The 24216-nt window shown below is 45.0% G+C and overlaps 1 pseudogene; it reads left to right on the top strand.

The window, feature by feature from the left end:
• The first annotated feature begins 921 nt into the window (after positions 1-921).
• LOC148454048 (5S ribosomal RNA) lies at positions 922-1040 on the top strand (annotated as a pseudogene).
• Positions 1041-24216: the final 23176 nt, after the last annotated feature.

Raw genomic sequence — 24216 nt, 5'->3', positions numbered from 1 at the left:
GGAAAGTGGTGTGAGAATCAGGGAAATCAGCCTGAACCCCTCAAAAAGATGCAGAAACATTGGGGATCAATGTAGTAGTGCCCGATTAGCCCTAATAAAACTTTTTGGGGTACTTAAGTTGGTACAATTGCCTCTAATTAGCGTCTTTGCACAAGTGGTGTAGAATGGCATAAAGCAGTATTTTTTGAGAAAATAAGTAGTCCTAGCAAATTTGGGGTACCTGAAAATGGGTGCAAGCATATTTTAATGTCTATAAAGTGCAGTTTTAATAAAAGTGAAATTCCTCCCTCATGAAAGCACCTGCAATCCCAAAAACACTTAGCCCCTTCTTAGAGCACCCCCAGAACCTTATTTCGCTAGTTTACGAAGTTGTCCCCCCCACTTTGTGCTTTTTCGCCCCTAAATTCAAAGTACTGTTTTGGGGTGCTCTTAACTTTTTCCCTGGAATTTTTTTATGCAGCTGTCCTTTAGGGGGATGTCCCAAGGGTTCTGAGTCATTTCCCTGCCTTTGCACCCCAAAATAAAAATTTGCACTTCTTTTCCCCTGCTATTCAGAGACAACTTTTTTTTGCCTATTACATTGCATTGACTTTCCGCCAATGCAAAAAGCGGATGGAATTGAATACGGAGATAAGTTTCCGATAGGTGAAAAGACGCGAATCTTGGCTTTTCGCTTCTAATTGTATACGGCCCTTTGCATGAATCTTGAGGTGTCAAATACTGTTAATTATGAATCCGATGATTGTGGATCGATAATATTTGTGATGATCTATATGTGGAACAATTAAAGTATGCTTATGCTTTACTTACTTTGAACTGTGTTTTATTTAATACAGTGGACTCCTCATATGAGATAGTCCTACAATCACTATTGCTTTTTCTGTGTACTTGGGCACTTTTCACTCCGCTAATTGATAATATACCTACAGCCATACCATACTGGATATGCCCAATCTCGTCTGATCTTGGAAGCTATGCAGCATTGGGCGTGGTCATTACTCAGATGGGAGACGACCTGGGAATACCAGGTGCTATAGGTTAAGACACGCAGGAGGAATTTTGGGACAGAGTATTACACAGCATAGAATTTGTATAATTTATCTCTGCATATTTATCGAATAAGATCACCAGCATATTACCATCATAGTGTGATACCAGGATTACTAACATCTTCACCATATTCCCCACAGTTATTCAATTTAATATCTGGAAGAAACAATTTTTAAATAATTATAATCTTTTATTATGTGTAGTGTGGATGCCCTCCAATTGTAATCTCATATATATATATATATATATATATATATAAATTATGTTTTATATTCTATATGAATATTTGTCAAGAGTGCCCCAGCAACAATTCTTTCTTTCTTTCTTTCTTTCTTTCTTTCTTTCTTTCTTTCTTTCTTTCTTTCTTTCTTTCTTTCTTTCTTTCTTTCTTTCTTTCTTTCTTTCTTTCTTTCTTTCTTTCGTTCCTTCGTTCGTTCATATATGTTCTGTTACATTCTGGCTAATAATAATAAGCTCTAGTTTAATTATGGAACCTAAATATACAAATCCTTAACCACGCAATTTGGAGCATTTATAATTTTTATTTTTTCCTTTTGTTGATTCTTCTTTTCTAAGACTAATGTGGTTTGTGCTGTCTGCTTTTAGATTTCCATGTAACACTGCCATTGTATTTACATTTTGTGTTATCTGAAAAATGCTGTGCACAGTTAAAGTGGATGTGCTATTGTGTTTGGTCGAGATATTGTCTGAAATCATTTTGGTATAAAGTGTTTCATTTTCTAAGAGCCTAATGCTAATGTATTTTGAAAGATGTTTCTAAGGAAGGAAAATAAATGCTGGCACAAACTGTTCAAAACAAATATAGAAACAAAGAGATCAGGTTTTTTTCACATGTATTGCTTTATGCATAAACATATTCAGACTATCATTGCAGGTGAATACTAAACATATCACTCTGCTTTCTGCAGGGCCAAATAGAATTTTAAACTAGTGGTATGATGCAACATAAAATAGAAAACTGATATATAAGATTATTACAACTCATCGTGAGTTTAGCAGAAATAAGTCTGAAGTAAAATTAGTTTTGTACAGCATCTAAATCTTAACAGTGATGACCTGATATAAACATTATACTGTGGGCTTGGGTGGAATTTCTAGAATGGAACTATAGAAGACTGGGACTAGTGTGGAGTTTGAAGGATAATGTTTCAACCACCATGTACAATGGCCAGTCGATAACTACGGTCAGGGGTCACACATATACTAGTTAGAGTTTACATTCAGGAACTTAGACAAGATAGGAACAGGGTACTGTGTAGCTGAATCAATATAATATGCATCACATGGTCACAGTACATCTGATTGGCATGCTGACTGCATTCCAAGTCCATAAATAAAAAAAACAAGTTCCAGTGTGTTCAGAAACAGAGAAGATAAAGGCAAATAAAAATGCAGGAAGGACATGTTCATTACATATTAATTGACTGAAACATGTTCCCAGTACTGAGCTTCAGTGCAGTGCTGTTTTTTTCCTGCTTTCTGTAAATAATCCTAGGAAAAGCTTTGAACCAACAGTTGTCTAGTTAAAAAGTGTGAGAAATTACAGGGAGATAGACAATGTTATAAACTGTAACCTTATTTGGCAATCATTATACAACAAGATTTTTTGACCACCTAGAAAAAGCCTGTAATAAGACCAGCAGGTCTGGATTAAAATGAGACCATACAATAGACTCTCAATAGTCCACCTACTTATTTTTATCACTTCAAGACACTTGATTTAACATTTTCATACAACAAGCTCTCTTATCCCAAATGTATAAAAATATAAAGGAAATATAATACTGTTTGTGTTTACTAAGAAAAAAAAAAAAAGCTAGAACATTTCCACTAGAAAATGCATGCACAGCCAATCAGTTTTATGAGCTCCACCTTCCGGCTCCCACAGCGGGTGATGGGAGAGATGTCATGATGTATCTCCCATAGTGCAGAGCAGGCTAGCAGGACACAGGCATGGACAGTGGCAGGCGCAGGGATTCAGGAAAGTGTATTTTTTTTTGTCTTTGTCCTATATATGTAATGCAACGGGCACTGCATAGGGGGTGGGGGCACTCCATAGGGGAAACTACTACTGGGGGCACTATATAAGGGGCACTACTGGTGGCAGAGCTGGATTTAGGCTCTAAAGGGCCCTAGGCACAGTGTTAGTTGCCCCCCCACCTCTCCCCCTCCTCTCCTCCTGCACACACGCCCCCTTAGGGGACTATCTACAGTTTGGGATGGTATTAAATATTTTCTGCCACTTTTTGCAGACCCAATTTAACATATAAACAAAGCCAGGACAGCTGAGTGATGCTCAGCTCCCTGGCGCTATTGGCTGGCAGAAGTAATAAGCGTCTTACACTATAGCTGTTACCGCCAGGTATAGTCCCTTCTGTGTATTCGTAGCTCGGCTCTGATGATCCAACTTGCTGACTGCACTGGAAGCCTTGACTAGAGTTTCCAGCAGGTTCTACAAAAAAATAAATTAAATAAAGTACTTTCGTTTTAGGGGCAAAAAAATTCAACGTTGGGGGACAAACTTAAAAACTAGTGAAATAAACTCCAGGGGGAGTCCCCAAGTATGCCCCAGGTGTTTTGAAGATTGCAAGTGCTTGTGGCAGTTGGATTTTTAAAAACTTCACATTAGCAACTTCAAAATATGCAAGCACCATGTACCCCAAATTTGCTCGTACTAGTTATTTTGAAAATATTGCTTAATGCCATTCTTCACCACTTACGCAAAGACGCTAATAGCAAGCTTCTGGAGAAAAAAATCCCAGATTATCTTTATTAGGGGTACTAGAACACCCCTATTGTGATCCCCTATGTTAGTGCAGCTTTTTGGGGAGTACAGACTGTTTTCACCATTTTTGACAGGAGTTTTTTCTGGTTCTGAATTCACCATGTGCTGTTTTCGCTGCTTTCTAATTGAATACGGGGATAAGCGGTGACATGCGCGATACTTTTTACATGGAAAACCAGCGATGACGGTGAAAAGTCCAGCATGCGAAAAGCACAGGACTATTCACACCTAATTGAATATGCCCCTTAGTCCGTCTGTCGACCTCAGTCCCCATGTGTCAGGATCGTTAAAGATCAGCAGCATCACAACACCTCACCATGCTAAGAAGAAACACTACATTACTCACCCCCAAAAACGACTTCCTATATGCGATCCCAGCGTCTCACTAATACTCAATAGCTGTAATCAATCGTGCATACGCTGCACGTCTGCCAAACTGTTCTCCGCATTAGCCACACTTCCGATAACAACCCAGCCATGCCCTACGGATTGTGTTTGACTGCTGCTATTGGCATACACATCTGTTACATAGTGTGTACTGTTTTGGAACACACAATTGGAGCATAGGAATGCATGTTATATAATTGGAAGCCTGAGACATGCAGGCTACACAGAGCAGGAAGTTCGTCAACGCATGGCTGGGTAGTTACTGGAAGTGATATCTACCTATCACAGAGCTTGACACTCCAGATCCTGCAATATACATAGATATAGATAGTCAGGTGCATAAATATTGGGACATTGACAGAATTTTCATATTTTGGCCTCTACTCACCACCACAATGGTTTTGAAATGAAACAAACAAGATGTGCTTTAACTGCAGACTTTCAGATTAATTTGCGGGTAATTACATCCAAATCAGGTGAACGGTGTAGGAATTACAACGGTTTCTATATGTGCCTCCCACTTTTAAGGGGCCAAAAGTAATGGGACAAACTAAACAATCCTAAATCTAACTTTCACTTTTTAATACTTTGTTGCAAATCCTTTGCAGGCAATTACAGCCTGAAACGCATAGACATCACCAGACGCTGGGTTTCATCCCAGGTTATGCTCTGCCAGGCCTCTACTGCAAATGTCTTCAGTTCCTGCTTGTTCTTGGGGCATTTTCCCTTCAGTTTTGTCTTCATCAAGAGAAATGCATACTCAATCGGATTCAGGTCAGGGGATTGACTTGGCCATTGCATAACATTCCACTTTTTAGCCTAAAAAAACTCTTTGGTTGCTTTTGCAGTATGCTTCGGGTCATTGTCCATCTGCACTGTGAAGCGGCGTCCAATGAGTTCTGAAGCATTTGACTGAATATGAGCATATAATATTGCCCGAAACACTTCAGAGTTCATTCTGCTGCTTTTGTCAGCAGTCACATCATCAATAAATACAAGGGAACCAGTGGCAGCCATACATGCCCACGCCATGACACTATCTCCATCATGCTTCACTGATGAGGTGGTATGTTTTGGATAATAAGCAGTTCCTTTCCTTCTCCATACTCTTCTCTTCCCATCACTCTGGTACAAGTTGATCTTTGTCTCATCTGTCCACAGGATGTTGTTCCAGAACTTTAATGGCTTTTTTAGATGTTGTTTGGCAAACTCTAATCTGGTCTTCCTGTTTTTGTAAACCAATGTAAACCAATGGTTTACATCTTGTGGTGAACCCTCTATATTCAATCTTGTGAAGTCGTCTCTTGATTGTTGACTTTGACACATATACATCTACCTCCTGGAGAGTGTTCTTGATTTGGCTAACTGTTGTGAAGGGGTTTTTCTTCACCAGGGAAATAATTCTTCTGTCATCCACCACAGTTGTTTTCCGTGGTCTTCCGGGTCTTTTGGTGTTGCTGAGCTCTCCAGTGCATTCTTTCTTTTTAAGAATGTTCCAAACAGTTGATTTGGCCACAGCTAATGTTTTTGCTATCTCTCTGATGGATTTGTTTTGATTTTTCAGCCTAATGATGGCTTGCTTCACTGATAGTGACAGCTCTTTGGATCTCATATTGAGAGTCGACAGCAACTGATTCCAAATGCAAATGTCACACCTAGAATCAAGTGCAGACCTTTTACCTGCTTAATTGATAATGAAATAACGAGGGAATAGCCCAAACCTGTCCATGAAATAGCTTTTGAGTTGATAGTCCCATTACTTATGGCCCCTTAAAAAGTGGGAGGCACATATAGAAACCATTGTAATTCCTACACTGTTCACCTGATTTGGATGTAATTACCCTCAAATTAAATCTGAAAGTCCATAAATCCATAAATATTGGGACATTGACAGAATTTTCATATTTTGGCCTCTATACACCACCACAATGGTTTTGAAATGAAACAAACAAGATTTGCTTTAACTGCAGACTTTCAGATTTAATTTGAGGGTAATTACATCCAAATCAGGTGAACAGTGTAGGAATTACAACGGTTTCTATATGTGCCTCACACTTTTTAAGGGGTCAAAAGTAATGGGACAAACTAAACAATCCTAAATCTAACTTTCACTTTTTAATACTTTGTTGCAAATCCTTTGCAGGCAATTACAGCCTGAAGTCTGGAACGCATAGACATCACCAGATGCTGGGTTTCATCCCTGGTGATGCTCTGCCAGGCCTCTACTGCAAATGTCTTCATTTCCTGCTTGTTCTTGGGGCATTTTCCCTTCAGTTTTGTCTTCATCAAGTGAAATGCATACTCAATCGGATTCAGGTCAGGGGATTGACTTGGCCATTGCATAACATTCCACATTTTAGCCTTAAAAAACTCTTTGGTTGCTTTTGCAGTATGCTTCGGGCCATTGTCCATCTGCACTGTGAAGCGCCGTCCAATGAGTTCTGAAGCATTTTACTGAATATGAGCATATAATATTGCCTGAAACACTTCAGAATTCATTCTGCTGCTTTTGTCAGCAGTCACATCATCAATAAATACAAGGGAACCAGTTCCATTGACAGTGTGATAGGATCACAGGTAAAGTGGTCTGTGGCAGGTACATTTGTCCCAGATTCCTGTCTTTTGTGTTTTAAACCCCCAGGAGAAAGTCTGCAGTGTAGCAGGCTTGAGTTTCGGCTTTTTGAAAAGCCGGTTTGGGACCTGGGGGTTGTGGGTGAGAGGAGAGGGAGGGCTCCACCCACGGCCACTCCAGGTTTTGGTTCTCGCAGCCTGGTAACAGGCTTGTTAGATTTCCACCAGAGAGTGGCCAATATAAGCCTAGTGTGTTTAGGGCTGATTGTCTCACCTGGGAGAGCAGACAGGAAGTTTGCTCAGAGACACTTGATAACCTAACTGTGAGTGTTGTGCTGTGCATTTTGTTGCTGGTGAGGGCATTAGGCCCTGCCAGGTTCTGGTAGTGAGGGAACTACCTGTGAAGTTAGTGCCCCGACAGGGCTAGGATTTATGTTTATGTTTTCTTTATGTTATTTCTGACATTTGTACAATAAAGACTGGCGCCGACCAGCTTGTACTCGCATCCAGACTGGTGTGCTGCTTCCCTGCTGCTGTGTGTGTGTGTAAGGAAGGAGTCCCCTACCCAGGAGAGGGATCTCCTAATCTGACTGTGTCACAATATGGTGGAGAATGCGGGCACCCACACACACTGAAGTTGCAACGAGAGGAAAACTATCCGTTTAAAAATTAAAGGGACAGACACCCAATTGGTGAGTGTGGAAATAACACTGTGTCCTTGGAGTCCCATAGCGGAGGCATCTGCCAATGCTCAGAGAGGCAAGGTTCAGCTTCCAACCTACACCCCAGGACAAAATGGAGGACATTATTAAGGCCTTGCTCCAAGCTACAGCAGCACAGCAGGAGACAAACAAAGTTCAGCAGGAATCCACCAGGGTGCAACTGTCAGCCTTGGAGACAGCCCAGAGGCAACAACAGGTCGCCATCAAGGAAACCCGCCAGGCCTTAGCGGAAAACAGCTGGGCCTTAGCAGAAAACAGCCAGGCCTTAAAAGAGGTGGTACAGCACCTGGTCGCCCAGCCCAGAGATGTTACTACTGGTCCTCCCACCACCACTCACTCCATACGAGCCAGTCACTTCCTCCAAAAGATGACTTCGGGCGATGATGTGGAGGCCTATCTCACCGCATTTGAAAGAACGGCCGAAAGGGAGAGTTGGCCCAAGGAGCAGTGGGCAAGTCTGGTGGCACCTTTTCAGTCGAGGGAGCCACAAAAGGCCTATTTCGACTTATGCCTGGCTGATGCCAAGGACTATAAAAAACTAAAACAGGAGATCCTAACTCGCTTGGGAGTCACCACCTTTGTTCGTGCCCAACGGGTTCACCACTGGGAGTTCCATATGGATAAGCCTCCACGTTCACAGATGCATGACCTCGTCCATCTGTCCTCAAAATGGCTGCAGCCCGAGACGCTGATGGGACCACAGATCGTGGAAAGGGTCGTAATGGACCGGTACCTGTGATCATTACCTGTGACTCTGCACAAGTGGGTGAGCCATGCATACCCTAAGTACGCGGACCAGTTGGTCAAGCTGGTGGAGAGGTACATGGAGGCTGAGTAGCTGATGAGTATGCCCCACCGAGCCCTGATGGTGCACCGGCGAACTCCCACAGACATTGGTAAGACTGTTCCAGGGGATAAGGGTGTTGGGCGGTGGAATGTACCTAAGACTAACGGTGTAGAACCTGGAGACAGGCTTGCCAGGCCGGGAAGGTTCTTGCCTCGTAAATGACTAGACATTAATATAACTCAGTGTTTCCGATGTGGTGGCTTCGGCCATATTGCCGCTATTTGCTCACTTACAACTGAACCTATGCAATGTGATACTGCTCATGTCTACCGCAGGGGGTCTTTCTTTGCACAGATAGCCTGTACGGCTGACCGGCAGGCTGAGACTGATAAGCACATGTGTGTACTCACTGAAGATGGCAACCAAGTAGAGGCACTGTTAGACTCTGGTAGCTTGGTGACACTTATAAAAGCTGAGCTGGTGAACCCCTTGCGGCGTGAGGGGAAAACTGTTGGTGTGACCTGCATACATGGGGATACTCGATATTATGTTCCTGCCGAGGTGAACATCGAGACACCATGTGGTTCTGCTATAGTTTCTGTGGGTTTGGTGCACGGTCTGATGTACGATGCAATATTGGGGAGAGACTTTGCTCACTTCTGGAAGTTGTGGGAAAGCCATTTTGTTCCAGAGGTGAACAACCCCAATCCATTTGAGAAGGTTGTCAATGTAGTGGAGGAGGGAGTTTCTTCTGACTCAGGGTTATTCCCTTTTTCTACTATGATTGGCGAACTAGAGAATGCGGAGCGTGACGGTGGCCCGCCAACTGATGTGCCTCCCATTGAGGTGGGAAGTGTTGTTGGGCCAGGTGATCATCTGCCTGACTTATAGGTCAGAAGAGAGGTCTTTGCCATGGAGCAGTTGAATGACCCTACTTTGGTAAAAGCCAGGGAGAATGGAAAAGTAGTTGATGGTAAACCCGTAGACCCTGATAGTCCTTTGTCCTATCCCCACATGGCAATGTGGCAGGATTTGTTATATCAGGTGACTAAGAAGGGGGAAGATGTTGTGGAACAACTAATAGTTCCCAAAGCCTACAGAAGAACAGTGTTGGATCTGGCCCATGGTCATATAACGTCAGGCCATCTAGGGGTAGAGAAGACCACTGAGCAAATAATGCAGAAGTTTTTCTGGCCCGGGCTGCATAAAGAGGTATCTGACTTTTGCGCATCCTGCCCTGAGTGTCAGTATCATGCTCCCAGGCCACATTTTAAGGGTCCACTAGTTCCATTGCCTATTATAGAGGTGCCGTTTGAAAGAATAGCGATGGATTTGGTTGGACCCTTGATGAAGTCTGCCAGGGGACACCAGTATATTCTGGTCATAATGGATTACGCTACCAGGTCCCCGGAACTGATCCCATTGTGCAATACGTCAACCAAGACCATTGCCAGAGACCTAGTTCATGTCTTTAGCAGGCTGGGTATACCTAAGGAGATACTAACTGACCAGGGTACACCGTTTATGTCAAAAGTCATGAAAGAGTTATGTCGCCTGTTCAAAATTGAACAGTTAAGAACTTCGGTTTATCACCCCCAAACCGATGGGCTGGTCGAGAGGTTTAACAAGACGTTAAAACACATGCTTAGGAAAGTGGTTGACAAGGATGGTAGGGATTGGGATTACTTATTGCTGTATTTATTGTTGGCCATAAGAGAAGTTCCCCAGTCCTCCACCGGGTTTTCACCCTTCAACTTGTTGTATGGGAGACACCCAAGGGGGTTACTAGACATTGCCAAAGAGACATGGGAGGGGCAGTCTAGTCCTTACAAAACGGGGATTGAGTATGTTTCTCAAATGCAGGAGAGAATTGCTGCGGTAGTGCCGATAGTGAGAGAGCACCTGGAACAGGCTCAACAGGCACAGCAGAGGGTATACAACCGCAATGCTCGGTTATGCAGCTTTGCTCCTGGGGACAGAGTGTTAGTATTGGTTCCCACTGTGGAAAATAAACTTTTGGCTAAATGGCAAGGGCCCTTTGAAATCTTAGAAAGAGTGGGGCAGGTCAATTACAAAGTTTACCAGCCGGGGAAAAGAAAGCCGGAACAGATATACCATATAAATTTGTTAAAGTCCTGGAAAGATAGAACGGTACTGTCGGCCGACCGAGCCCCTCCAGTAAATCCAGGGCCCTTAGTTCCCGAAGTGACCGTGGCAAAAACCCTGTCGCCAATTCAACAACAGGAGGTCAAGGAGTTTCTGATTAGAAATAGGGTGCTGTTCTCTGACGTACCTGGGAAAACCTGGGAAAACCTCGGTCATTAAACATGACATCATCACTGACCCTGGGGTTAAAGTTAATCTAAAGCCCTATAGGTTACCAGAAGCACAAAGAGAATCGGTGTCGAAAGAAATTAAAAATATGCTAGAGTTAGGGGTTATTGAAGAATCACATAGTGAATGGTCAAGTCCCATTGTGTTGATTCCAAAGCCCTACGGGAGTGTGCATTTCTGCAATGACTTCCGAAAGTTGAACAGCGTTTCAAAATTCGATGCCTACCCGATGCCAAGAGTGGATGAACTGATTGAGAGACTAGGGACGGCAAGGTATTTAACCACTCTTGACCTAACCAAAGGGTATTGGCAAGTACCATTAACCGAGAGCGCCAAACAAAAGACAGCTTTTTCAGCACCAAAGGGCTTGTTTCAGAATAAGATGTTGCCCTTCGAGCTACATGGGGCACCTGCTACCTTCCAAAGAATGATGGACAGGATTCTAAGGCCTCATAGACAGTATGCGGCTACTTATCTGTATGACGTGGTCATTCATAGTCCTGATTGGCAGTTTCACTTACCCAGGGTACAAGCAGTGTTGGACTCTATCTATAAGGCAGGTTTGACAGCCAACCCAAAAAAGTGTTGTCTAGGCATGGAGGAAGTAAAATATCTGGGATACACCATTGGCAGAGGCCTGATAAAGCCTCAGCTCAATAAGGTTGATGCCATACAAAACTGGCCACGGCCTCTAAATAAGAAGCAGGTGAGAGCCTTCTTGGGAATTACGGGGTACTACAGGAGGTTTATACCCAACTTTGCCACCATGGCAGTCCCACTGACTGACCTGACCAAAGGCAAACAAAAAGTCATGGTAGAATGGAGTCCTGAGGCAGAGAAAGCTTTTCAGGAGTTGAAAGTAGCGTTGTGTTCCCAACCAGTCCAGATGACTCCTAATTTTGAAAGGGAATTCATAGTACAAACCGATGCATCAGAAGTAGGTATAGGAGCGGTCCTGTCCCAGAACAAGGAGGGTGAGGAACACCCTATTTTCTATCTTAGCAGAAAGTTGAATGTACATGAGAGAAACTATGCCACAGTGGAGAAGGAGGTGTTGGCCATAAAGTGGGCGTTAGAAGCTCTCAGGTACTACTTGGTTTGAAGAAAGTTCAAATTGATCACTGACCATGCCCCTCTGAAGTGGATGTCTGAAAATAAGGACAGTAATGCGAGAATTACAAGATGGTTATTGGCGTTACAAACTTTTACATTTTCAGTGGAACACAGGCCAGGAAGCCAGCTGGCCAATGCTGTCGCGTTGTCACGGGTTCATTGTTTGGGGGCTTCAGTTGTTCCTCCCCACAGGTTGAAACAAAGGGGGGGATATGTGATAGGATCACTGGTAAAGTGGTCTGTGGCAGGTACATTTGTCCCAGATTCCTGTCTTTTGTGTTTTAAACCCCCAGGAGAAAGTCTGCAGTGTAGCAGGCTTGAGTTTCGGCTTTTTGAAAAGCCGGTTTGGGACCTGGGGGTTGTGTGTGAGAGGAGAGGGAGGGCTCCACCCATGGCCACTCCAGGTTTTGGTTCTCGCAGCCTGGTAACAGGCTTGTTAGTTTTCCACCAGAGAGTGGCCAATATAAGCCTAGTGTGTTTAGGGCTGATTGTGTCACCTGGGAGAGCAGACAGGGAGTTTGCTCAGAGACACTTGAACAACTAACTGTGAGTGTTGTGCTGTGCCTTTTGTTGCTGGTGAGGGCATTAGGCCCTGCCAGGTTCTGGTAGTGAGGGAACCACCTGTGAAGTTAGTGCCCCGACAGGGCTAGGATTTATGTTTATGTTTTCTTTATGTTATTTCTGACATTTGTACAATAAAGACTGGCGCCGACCAGCTTGTACTCGCATCCAGACTGGTGTGCTGCTTCCCGGCTGCTGTGTGTGTGTAAGGAAGGAGTCCCCTACCCAGGAGAGGGACCTCCTAATCTGACTGTGTCACAGCAGCCATACATGCCTACGCCATGACACTACCACCACCATGCTTCACTGATGAGGTGGTATGTTTTGGATCATGAGCAGTTCCTTTCCTTCTCCGTACTCTTCTCTTCCCATCACTCTGCTACAAGTTGATCTTTGTCTCATCTGTCCATAGGATGTTGTTGCAGAACTGTAATGGCTTTTTTAGATGTTGTTTGGCAAACTCTAATCTGGTCTTCCTGTTTTTGTGGCTCACCAATGGTTTACATCTTGTGGTGAACCCTCTATATTCACTCTTGTGAAGTCTTCTCTTGATTGTTGACTTTGACACATATACATCTACCTCCTGGAGAGTGCTCTTGATTTGGCCAACTGTTGTGAAGGGGTTTTTCTTCACCAGGGAAATAATTCTTCTGTCATCCACCACAGTTGTTTTCCGTGGTCATCCGGGTATTTTGGTGTTGCTGAGCTCTCCGGTGCATTCTTTCTTTTTAAGAATGTTCCAAACAGTTGATTTGGCCACACCTAATGTTTTTGCTATCTCTCTGATGGCTTTGTTTTGATTTTTCAGCCAAATGATGGCTTGCTTCACTGATAGTGACAGCTCTTTGGATCTCATATTGAGAGTCAACATCAACTGATTTCAAATGCAAATGTCACACCTAGAATCAACTCCAGACCTTTTACCTGCTTAATTGATAATGAAATAAGGAGGGAATAGCCCACACCAGTCCATGAAATAGCTTTTGAGTTGATAGTCCCATTACTTTTGGCCCCTTAAAAAGTTGGAAACACATATAGAAACCATTGTAATTCCTACACCGTTCACCAGATTTGGATGTAATTACCCTCAAATGAAATCTGAAAGTCTGCAGTTAAAGCACATCTTGTTTGTTTCATTTCAAAACCATTGTGGTGGTGAATAGAGGCCAAAATCTGAAAATTCTGTCAATGTCCCAATATTTATAGACCTGCCTGTACATATATACACACAGTGGAATAATATCTAATTATACACACAGCACACTAATATATATATTGTGATAGGATCACTGGTAAAGTGGTCTGTGGCAGGTACATTTGTCCCAGATTCTTGTTTTTGTGTTTTAAACCCCCAGGAGAAAGTCTGCAGTGTAGCAGGCTTGAGTTTCGGTTTTTGAAAAAGCCGGTTTGGGACCTGGGGGTTGTGGGTGAGAGGAGAGGGAGGGCTCCACCCACGGCCACTCCAGGTTTTGGTTCTCGCAGCCTGGTAACAGGCTTGTTAGTTTTCCACCTGAGAGTGGCCAATATAAGCCTAGTTTGTTTAGGGCTGATTGTCTCACCTGGGAGAGCAGGCAGGGAGTTTGCTCAGAGACACTTGGAAAACCTATCTGTGAGTACTGTGCTGTGCTTTGTTGCTGGCGATGGCATTAGGCCCTGCCAGGTTCTGGTAGTGAGGGAACTCCCTGAGAAGTTAGTGCCACAACAGGGCTAGGATTTATATTTATGTTTGCTTTATATTTCTGTCATTGTACAATAAAGACTGGTGCCGACCAGCTTGTACTTGCATCCAGACTGGTGTGCTGCTTCCCTGCTGCTGTGTGTGTGTGTAAGGATGGAGTGCTCTACCCAGGAGCGGGACCCCCTAACCTAACTGTGTCACAATATGGTGGAGAATGCGGGCAACCACACACACTGAAGTTGCAGCAAGGGGAAAACTTTCCGTTTAAAAATTAAAGGGACAGACACCCAATTTGTGAGTGTGGAAATAATGCTGTGTCCTTGGAGTCCCATAGAGGTGGTGTCAGCCCATGCTCAGAGAGGCAAGGTTCAGCTTCCAACCTACACCCCAGGACAAAATGGAGGAAATTATTAAAGCCCTGCTCCAAGCTACAGCAGCTCAACAGGAATCTACCAGGGATATGCAGGAATCCACCTGGGTGCAACTGTCGGCCTTGGAGACAGCCCAGGGGCAACAACAGGTTGCCATCGAAGAAACCCGCCGGGCCTTAGCGGAAAACAGCCAGGCCATAAAAGAGGTGGTACAGCACCTGATTGCCCGGCCCAGAGATGTTGGTACTGGTCCTCCCACCACCACTCACTCCGTACAGGCCAGTCACTTCCTCCAGAAGATGACTTTGGGCGATGATGTGGAGGCCTATCTCACCGCATTTGAAAGAATGGCCGAAAGGGAGAGTTGGCCCAAGGAGCAGTGGGCAAGTCTGGTGGCACCTTTTCAGTCGGGGGAGCCACAAAAGACCTATTTCGACTTATGCCTGGCTGATGCCAAGGACTATAAAAAACTAAAACAGGAGATCCTAACTCGCTTGGGAGTCACCACCTTTGTTCGTGCCCAACGGGTTCACCACTGGGAGTTCCATATGGATAAGCCTCCACATTCACAGATGCATGACCTCGTCCATCTGTCCTCAAAATGGCTGCAGCCCAAGATGCTGACGGGACCACAGATCGTGGAACGGGTCATGATGGACCGGTACCTGCGATCATTACCTATGACTCTGCGCAAGTGGGTAAGCCATGCAGACCCTAAGTCCGCGGACCAGTTGGTCAAGCTGGTGGAGAGGTACGTGGCGGCTGAGGAGCTGATGAGTATGCCCCACCGAGCCCCGATGGCGCACCGGCGAACTCCCACAGACACTGGTAAGACTGTTCCAGGGGAGAAGGGTGCTGGGTGGTGGAATGTACCTAAGACTGAGGGTGTAGAACCTGGAGACAGGCCTGCCAGGCCTGGTAGGTTCTTGCCCCATAAACGACTAGACATTAATATGACTCAGTGTTTCCGATGTGGTGGCTTCCGCCATATTGCCGCTAATTGTGCACTTACAACTGAACCTATGCAATGTGATACTGCTCATGTCTACCGCAGGGGGTCTTTCTTTGCACAGATAGCCTGTACGGCTGACCGGCAGGCTGAGACTGATAAGCACATGTGTGTACTCACTGTAGATGGCAACCGAGTAGAGGCACTGTTAGACTCTGATAGCTTGGTGACACTTATAAAAGCTGAACTGGTGAACCTCTTGCGGCGTGAGGGGAAAACTGTTGGTGTGACCTGCACACATGGGGATATTCGATATTATGTTCCTGCCGAGGTGAACATCGAGACACCATGTGGTTCTGCTATAGTTTCTGTGGGTTTGGTGCACGGTCTGATGTACGATGCAATATTGGGGAGAGACTTTGCTCACTTCTGGAAGTTGTGGGAAAGTCGTTTTGTTCCAGAGGTGAACAACCCCGATCCATTTGAGAAGGTTGTCAATGTAGTGGAGGAGGGAGTTTCTTCTGACTCAGGGTTATTCCCTTTTTCTACTATGATTGGCAAACTAGAGAATGCGGAGCGTGACGGTGGCCCGCCAACTGATGTGCCTCCCATTGAGGTGGGAAGTGTTGTTGGGCCAGGTGATCGTCTGCCTAACTTAGAGGTCAGAAGAGAGGTCTTTGCCGTGGAGCAGTTGAATAACCCTACTTTGGTAAAAGCCAGGGAGAATGGAAAAGTAGTTGATGGTAAACCTGTATACCCTGATAGTCCTTTGTCCTATCCCCACATGGCAATGTGGCAGGATTTGTTATATCAGGTGACTAAGAAGGGGGAAGATGTTGTGAAACAACTAATAGTTCCCAAAGCCTACAGAAGAACAGTGTTGGATCTGGCCCATGGTCATATAACGGCAGGTGATCTAGGGGTAGAGAAGACCACTGAGCAAATAATGCAGAGGTTTTTCTGGCCCGGGCTGCATAAAGAGGTATCTGACTTTTGCGCATCCTGCCGTGAGTGTCAGTATCATGCTCCCATTGCGCAATACGTCAACCAAGACCATTGCCAGAGACCTAGTTCATGTCTTTAGCAGGCTGGGTATACCTAAGGAGATAATAACTGACCAGGGTACACCGTTTATGTCAAAAGTCATGAAAGAATTATGTCGCCTGTTCAAAATTGAACAGTTAAGAACTTCGGTTTATCACCCCCAAACCGATGGGCTGGTCGAGAGGTTTAACAAGACGTTAAAACACATGCTTAGGAAAGTGGTTGATAAGGATGGTAGGGATTGGGATTACTTATTGCCATATTTATTGTTGGCCATAAGAAAAGTTCCCCAGTCCTCCACCGGGTTTTCACTCTTCGGCTTGTTGTATGGGAGACACCCAAGGGGGTTACTAGACATTGCCAAAGAGACATGGGAGGGGCAGTCTAGTCCTTACAAAACGGGGATTGAGTATGTTTCTCAAATGCAGGAGAGAATTGCTGCGGTAGTGCCGATAGTGAGAGAGCACCTGGAACAGGCTCAACAGGCACAGCAGAGAATATACAACCACAATGCTCAGTTACGCAGCTTTGCTCCTGGGGACAGAGTGTTAGTATTGGTTCCCACTGTGGAAAATAAACTTTTGGCTAAATGGCAAGGGCCCTTTGAAATCTTAGAAAGAGTGGGGCAGGTCAATTACAAAGTTTACCAGCCGGGGAAAAGAAAGACAGAACAGATATACCATATAAATCTGTTAAAGCCCTGGAAAGATAGAACGGTACTGTCGGCCGACCGAGCCCCTCCAGTAAATCCAGGGCCCTTAGTTCCCGAAGTGACCGTGGCAAAAACCCTGTCGGCAATTCAACAACAAGAGGTCATGGAGTTTCTGATTAGAAATAGGGTGCTGTTCTCTGACGTACCTGGGAAAACCTCGGTCATTAAACATGACATCATCACTGACCCAGGGGTTAAAGTTAATCTAAAGCCCTATAGGTTACCAGAAGCACAAAGAGAATCGGTGTCGAAAAAAATTAAAAATATGCTAGAGTTAGGGGTTATTGAAGAATCACATAGTGAATGGTCAAGTCCCATTGTGTTAATTCCAAAGCCCAACGGGAGTGTGCGTTTCTGCAATGACTTCCGAAAGTTGAACAGTGTTTCAAAATTCGATGCCTACCCGATGCCAAGAGTGGATGAACTGATTGAGAGACTAGGGACGGCAAGGTATTTAACCACTCTTGACCTAACCAAAGGGTATTGGCAAGTACCGTTAACCGAGAGCGCCAAACAAAAGACAGCTTTTCAGCGCCAGAGGGCTTGTTTCAGTACAAGATGTTGCCCTTCGGGCTACATGGGGCACCTGCTACCTTCCAAAGAATGATGGACAGGATTCTAAGGCCCCATAGACGGTATGCGGCTGCTTATCTGGATGACGTGGTCATTCATAGTTCTGATTGGCAGTCTCACTTACCCAGGGTACAAGCAGTGTTGGACTCCATCTATAAGGCAGGCTTGACAGCCAACTCAAAAAAGTGTTGTCTAGGCATGGAGGAAGTAAAATATCTGGGATACACCATTGGCAGAGGCCTGATAAAGCCTCAGCTCAATAAGGTTGATGCCATACAAAACTGGCCACGGCCTCTGAATAAGAAGCAGGTGAGAGCCTTCTTGGGAATTACGGGGTACTACAGGAGGTTTATACCCAACTTTGCCACCATGGCAGTCCCACTGACTGACCTGACCAAAGGCAAACAAAAAGTCATGGTAGAATGGAGTCCTGAGGCAGAGAAAGCTTTTCAGGAGTTGAAAGTAGCGTTGTGTTCCCAACCAGTCCAGATGACTCCTAATTTTGAAAGGGAATTCATAGTACAAACCGATGCATCAGAAGTAGGTATAGGAGCGGTCCTGTCCCAGAACAAGGAGGGTGAGGAACACCCTATTTTCTATCTTAGCAGAAAGTTGAATGTACATGAGAGAAACTATGCCACAGTGGAGTAGGGAGGCGTTGGCCATAAAGTGGGTGTTAGAGGCTCTCAGGTACTACTTGGTCGGAAGAAAGTTCAAATTGATCACTGACCATGTCCCTCTGAAGTGGATGTCTGAAAATAAAGACAGTAATGCGATAATTACAAGATGGTTCTTGGCGTTACAAACTTTTAAATTTTCAGTGGAACACAGGCCAGGAAGCCAGCTGGCCAATGCTGATGCGTTGTCACGCATTCATTGTTTGGGGGCTTCAGTTGTTCTGCCCCACAGGTCGAAACAAAGGGGGGGGATATGTGATAGGATCACTGGTAAAGTGGTCTGTGGCAGGTACATTTGTCCCAGATCCCTGTCTTTTGTGTTTTAAACCCCCAGGAGAAAGTCTGCAGTGTAGCAGGCTTGAGTTTCGGCTTTTTGAAAAGCCGGTTTGGGACCTGGGAGTTGTGTGTGAGAGGAGAGGGAGGGCTCCACCCACGGCCACTCCAGGTTTTGGTTCTCGCAGCCTGGTAACAGGCTTGTTAGTTTTCCACCTGAGAGTGGCCAATATAAGCCTAGTTTGTTTAGGGCTGATTGTCTCACCTGGGAGAGCAGGCAGGGAGTTTGCTCAGAGACACTTGGAAAACCTATCTGTGAGGACTGTGCTGTGCTTTGTTGCTGGCGAGGGCATTAGGCCCTGCCATGTTCTTGTAGTGAGGGAACTACCTGTGAAGTTAGTGCCCCAACAGGGCTAGGATTTATATTTATGTTTGCTTTATATTTCTGTCATTGTACAATAAAGTCTGGCGCTGACCAGCTTGTACTTGCATCCAGACTGGTGTGCTGCTTCCCTGCTGCTGTGTGTGTGTAAGGAAGGAGTCCTCTACCCAGGAGTGGGACCCCCTAACCTAACTGTGTCACAAAATATATATATATATATATATGTATATATATATATATATATATATATATACACATGCAAACCCTAGTGTACAATTAGCAGATAGGGGGAGGATGGGGTGCTGGAATCACAGACGGATGGGGAAACTAAGGGAGGGTTTAGGGCACAGTAAAGGAACATCAGATGACACAGATAACTATAAACATTGGGATGGACAGAGACAGTTAGTGATAAAATCATATACACTGGGAGAGGGGGTATACAAACACATACTTACCTATTTAATGATAGCAGCATGGTGACTGGAGGAGGTGGAGCAGGAAGTGCACTGACTGCAGCAGTGCAAAACAGGATAGCTGCCATGATCCTCACTGGAATCCCAGGGGGAGTGATCAGCACACTGCTGATGCCTGCCCCAGGAATGAGCATCCGGCCAGCAGAAGACAGGTCAGGGGGCATGGCATGCACACCTTACATCCACCAGGAGAGCTGTTCCTTCCTTCCACTCACCCTGGCACAGAAAGTGCGGGATGGCTGCATAGTGCCTGCTAGTATGTCCTTCTCCACCCCGCCCAGTTAGTGCAGAGACCAGTGAAAACTAGAACAGGATTTTTTTTTTTTTTAAGATGAACTTGCAGGCGGCGTTTGAGAGGTGGGCCCCCTGGGACCACCAGGCCCTAAGCGGCCGCCTGTACTGCCTTGTGGGAAATCCACCCCTGACTTGTGGTACTGCATAGGATGGGAACTACTTGGGGTGCTGCATAGGGGGGACCACTACTTGAGGCACTGCATAGGGGGATTACTACTGGGGGCACTGTATAAGTGGCACTGCATAGGGGTGACCACTACTGGGGGCACTGCTTAGGGGGGACCACTACAAGGGGCACTGCATAAGGGTACTACTGAGGGCACTGTATAAGGTGGACTACTAAGGGCACTGTATAAGGGGCACTATTGGGGGCACTGCATAAGGGGTCCACTACTGGGGGCACTGTATATGGGGCACTACTGGGGACACTGCATATGGTGCACTACTGAGGCACTGCATAAGGGGCACTACTGGGGGCACCGGCACTACTGGGACTACTGTATAAGAGGCACTCCTAGGGGTACTCTATAAGGGGCACTACTGGGGGCACTGCATAGGAGGACCACTACTGGGGAACTGTATAAGGGGCACTACTGGAGGCACTGTATAAGGGGACCACTATTGGAGGCACTACATTGAAGGACAATGTATATAGGGCACTACTGGGGCCACTGTATAAGGGGCAATACTGAGGGTTCTGCATAAGGGACACTACTGGGGGCACTGTATAAGAGACACTACTGGGGACACTGTATAAGGTGGCACCACTGGGGGCACTGCATAGGGGGACCACTACTGGTGGAGAGGGGTTCTTAATAAATCATGCTGGCTTTATTTATTTGCCTGCTGCATTCATGTTTTTTAGTGATACGTGTGTGTGTGTGTGTGTGTGTGTGTGCGTGCGTGCGTGCGTGCGTGCGTGTGTGTGTGTGTCTGTCTGTCTGTGTGTGTCTGTGTCAGTCAGTGTGTGTGTACCCCGTCATAGGCTGAGTGGTATATTTTACTGTAGTGGTCCTAAATCCTGTGTAAACTGTATCTATCTGTCTAACTATCTATATTTGTGGCTAGATGTTGTTTCATTGATTTGGTAACCAAGTATTTGGAAACCCCCTTTTAAAAATCCTGTGTTTGCCACTCTGCCACTTTGCCACATAAGTCTTTATGAATAGGCTTACTGAATTTTACGAGTATATTAGCCTTCTCTTAGAATTATGATTTCAAGATTAGAAGGTTGTTAGCCATTTAGTCACAGCTTAATAATGTTGGGATGTGTTTATTACCTGCTGGAGTTTCGGTGTAGCAGCTAACATAAATTGAATACTTGTATTGGTTAATTTTTTTGATGATAAGCTGCTTTAGTCACCTAATGCTCCAGCAAATGCATTTGTATGCCAGCTCTACTATTAGTATGAACTCTGTAGTAGCATATAGTCAACCCTGTGAGAAGAGGTGTAATAATGTATCCTATACAATATTATTTTATAGGTTAATGATGTTCAGATGAATTTGTTGCCTGAAGGAATAGCATCTCGTAAATAATAGATGATGTTAAATAAGTGATGATTCTTCTCAGAATAAATCGATCTCTGAACTGTAATATTGCTATTTGCTAAATAACCGATACTGTTAAATAACTGATGCTTCTTCTCTGCATACTGTATTTAAATCTATATTGTATTCACTGTTATGTACATGCAGACTCTTGCATGAAGGGTAGCTTGTGCAGACCATACAGGTCACCAGCCGGTTACTGAATATTGGTAGTAGAGTTTGTATAAGCAGTAACAGCAAGCATATAGGGCCTGATTCAGACCCACTCGCGAGCGGCTGTCCGCTCGCAAGTGGGTCGATGTTCTGGACTGAGCATGCGCACGACGGAGGGAGCTCCGTCGTGTGCATGCGCCAGACGCGACGAGCGAAGGAAAGTCCTTCGCTCGTTGTGTCCAATCAAAGGGTGCGTGCTGTACAGCGGCGGCTGTATGTTTGTTATAGCAGTCAGCCAATAAGAGCCAGACAGAATCTCATTGGCTGCTGCGTCCATGGAGGGAGTCGACTGGAGCACACTCATGAGCTCTGCCTTCTGGCTCCCCCTGCAGCGAGTGATGGGAGAGACGTCATGACATTTCTCCCATAGTGCAGAGCGGGCCAGGAGGAGCGGACAGCAGCAGTCATGTCTGTGTGTGTATTGCACAGCATGGGGGGATGCATAGGGGGAACTACTACTGGGGGCAATGCATATGGGGTGGCCACTACTGGGGGCACTGTATAGGGGGGATTACTACTGGGGGCACTGTATAGGGGGACTAGTACTGGGGACACTGTATAGGGGGATTACTACTGGGGGCACTGTATAGGGGGACTAGTACTGGGGACACTGTCTAGGGGGACTACTACTGGGGACACTGTATAGGGGGACTACTACTGGAGGCAATGCAGCATAGGGGGATTACTACTGGGGGCAATGTATGGGGGGCTACTACTGGGGGCACTGTATAGAGGGGACTAATTACTACTGGGGCACTTTATGGGGGGTGGCTGCTACTGGGGGCACTGTATAGGGGGGATTACTACTAGGGGCTCTGCATAGGAGTGACTGCTACTGGGGGCAATGCATAGGGGGAACTACTACTGGGGACACTGTGTAGGGTGGACCTCTTCTGGGGGTATTGTATTGGGGGCACTGCATAGGGAGACCACTACTGGGGGTATTGTTTATGGGGCACTACTGGGGGTACTGGATAGGAGGACCATTACTGGGGGCACTACATAGGGGGGCCCAAAACATATTCTTGCACCTGGGCCCACCACTCTGTAGTTATGCCACTACTTTATCTCCGTCCACTTTATCTCTTTCCAAGCTTTAGTACATAGACCTCTATTGGCAGTGTAGAGTAATTGTACTTGGTAATATTGAGCAGCAGATAAATGTTTGTAGTAGAATAAGTATTTTCTCAGTAATGCAATGTCAGTGATGCAGTTTATACAGCAATTTTTCAGATGTAAAATTAGGCACTGAATAGTCAGGCACATAACAAAGTGCACAAGTGAGTGGTCCAAATGACAGCTGGTAAGGTAGTGTAGAGGTCACAAGCATCAGCCCAGGAGGGTAACAAAGCAGAGTACTGACACAGGTAATATGTTAGTCTAGGTTGCAAACATGGATTCCAGATTACAGGCAATAGGTTGTTTCTGGCAGCAGTAAGGCAAAGTCTGAGACAGTTTTTGATTATTTTGAATTTACTGGAGAAACGTTCACATGTTGAAACCATTACAGGTACAATTAAGAATATACACGAGGCATTGATGATTTTGGAAAGGAATTCCTGCAATTTGCGGCTATATATATTATGAATTGTCCGCAATGGAGTAAAAGTTTGGAGGTCTGGAAATTTCACTTTTCCATAAATTTGAAAAACTTCCAATTTGCTCATCAATTCCTACATCTTCTTAGTATTTATTGCAGAGCAGTAGTGCCTTGGATTTCAATTCTTGTTGTGACAGTGAAGCAAGATCAACTCCAAAGATTTTGGACACAGGCTGTATAGTTGACAATCTCCAATTAACTGCCTTAAAATGGCATTCATCACTTCCACTATTGACTTTCTCATAGACACTCTTGGAGAAGGCAATGTGTTTTCTAATTGTGATGGGGATCCATCAAAATGTCTTTTTCTTTTGTGGCCTCTGCTGAGGGGAGGTGGGCGGTATACCAATCTGGTGACATATCTGCTCTGTCTTAGGCAGCCATCTATCAATGATCCATTGATTGTGCATTGCCTTCACTGTTGCTGTCAATCCTTGTAAATGTAATGAGCACTCATCCACTGAAATATCCTGTATTTGATCAACCTTATTAGAACAATAAGTGTAAAGAATTGTATTTGTTGGGAAATAGCTCTTGCTTCTGATTTCAGGAGGAAATTAATTGATATTGCTGATTTTCTCACAAACATTAATGATGCCATATAAATCCCCACAAAATACATGCACAGCTTTAGCAAGACTAGACCATCTTGTGTAGCTCTGTACTTTAACAGTAATTGATACATGTTGCAACTGATTAGTAATGGGATTAGACCATGTGGCTGGGTCTTTGGCATCAATAGATGGACTGAAATAATTAAAAATGATTGCAGAGTCTATAATTCCTGAGGTACCTACATTATCACCGTGAACAGCAGGCATGTAGGATGTGGAGGCTGGAATGGTGAGCAGGTGGGCTTTGCAGGCCACAATGTTCTGATGGTGGATGGACTGACAGGCAGTATGCGGCACAGAGATGGTGATGAAAATAAGTAGACTAAATAAAATATTACAACACAGCGCTTTTTCTGGTGATACTCATGGGTATGCAGTTACAGTTCCTTTGCTTTTGGTTTAATTTTAAATTCTTATAACTAGGGGCCCGATTCAGACCTGGACGCAAAGCAGTGCACTTTCACAGCCATCAGGGGCA

This window comes from Taudactylus pleione, unplaced genomic scaffold, assembly GCF_031769625.1.
Source record: "Taudactylus pleione unplaced genomic scaffold, aTauple2 ptg001032l, whole genome shotgun sequence".
NCBI lineage: Eukaryota > Metazoa > Chordata > Amphibia > Anura > Myobatrachidae > Taudactylus > Taudactylus pleione.
The sequence above is the reverse complement of the archived record's forward strand: the minus strand, read 5'-3'. Positions and strand labels throughout refer to the sequence as shown.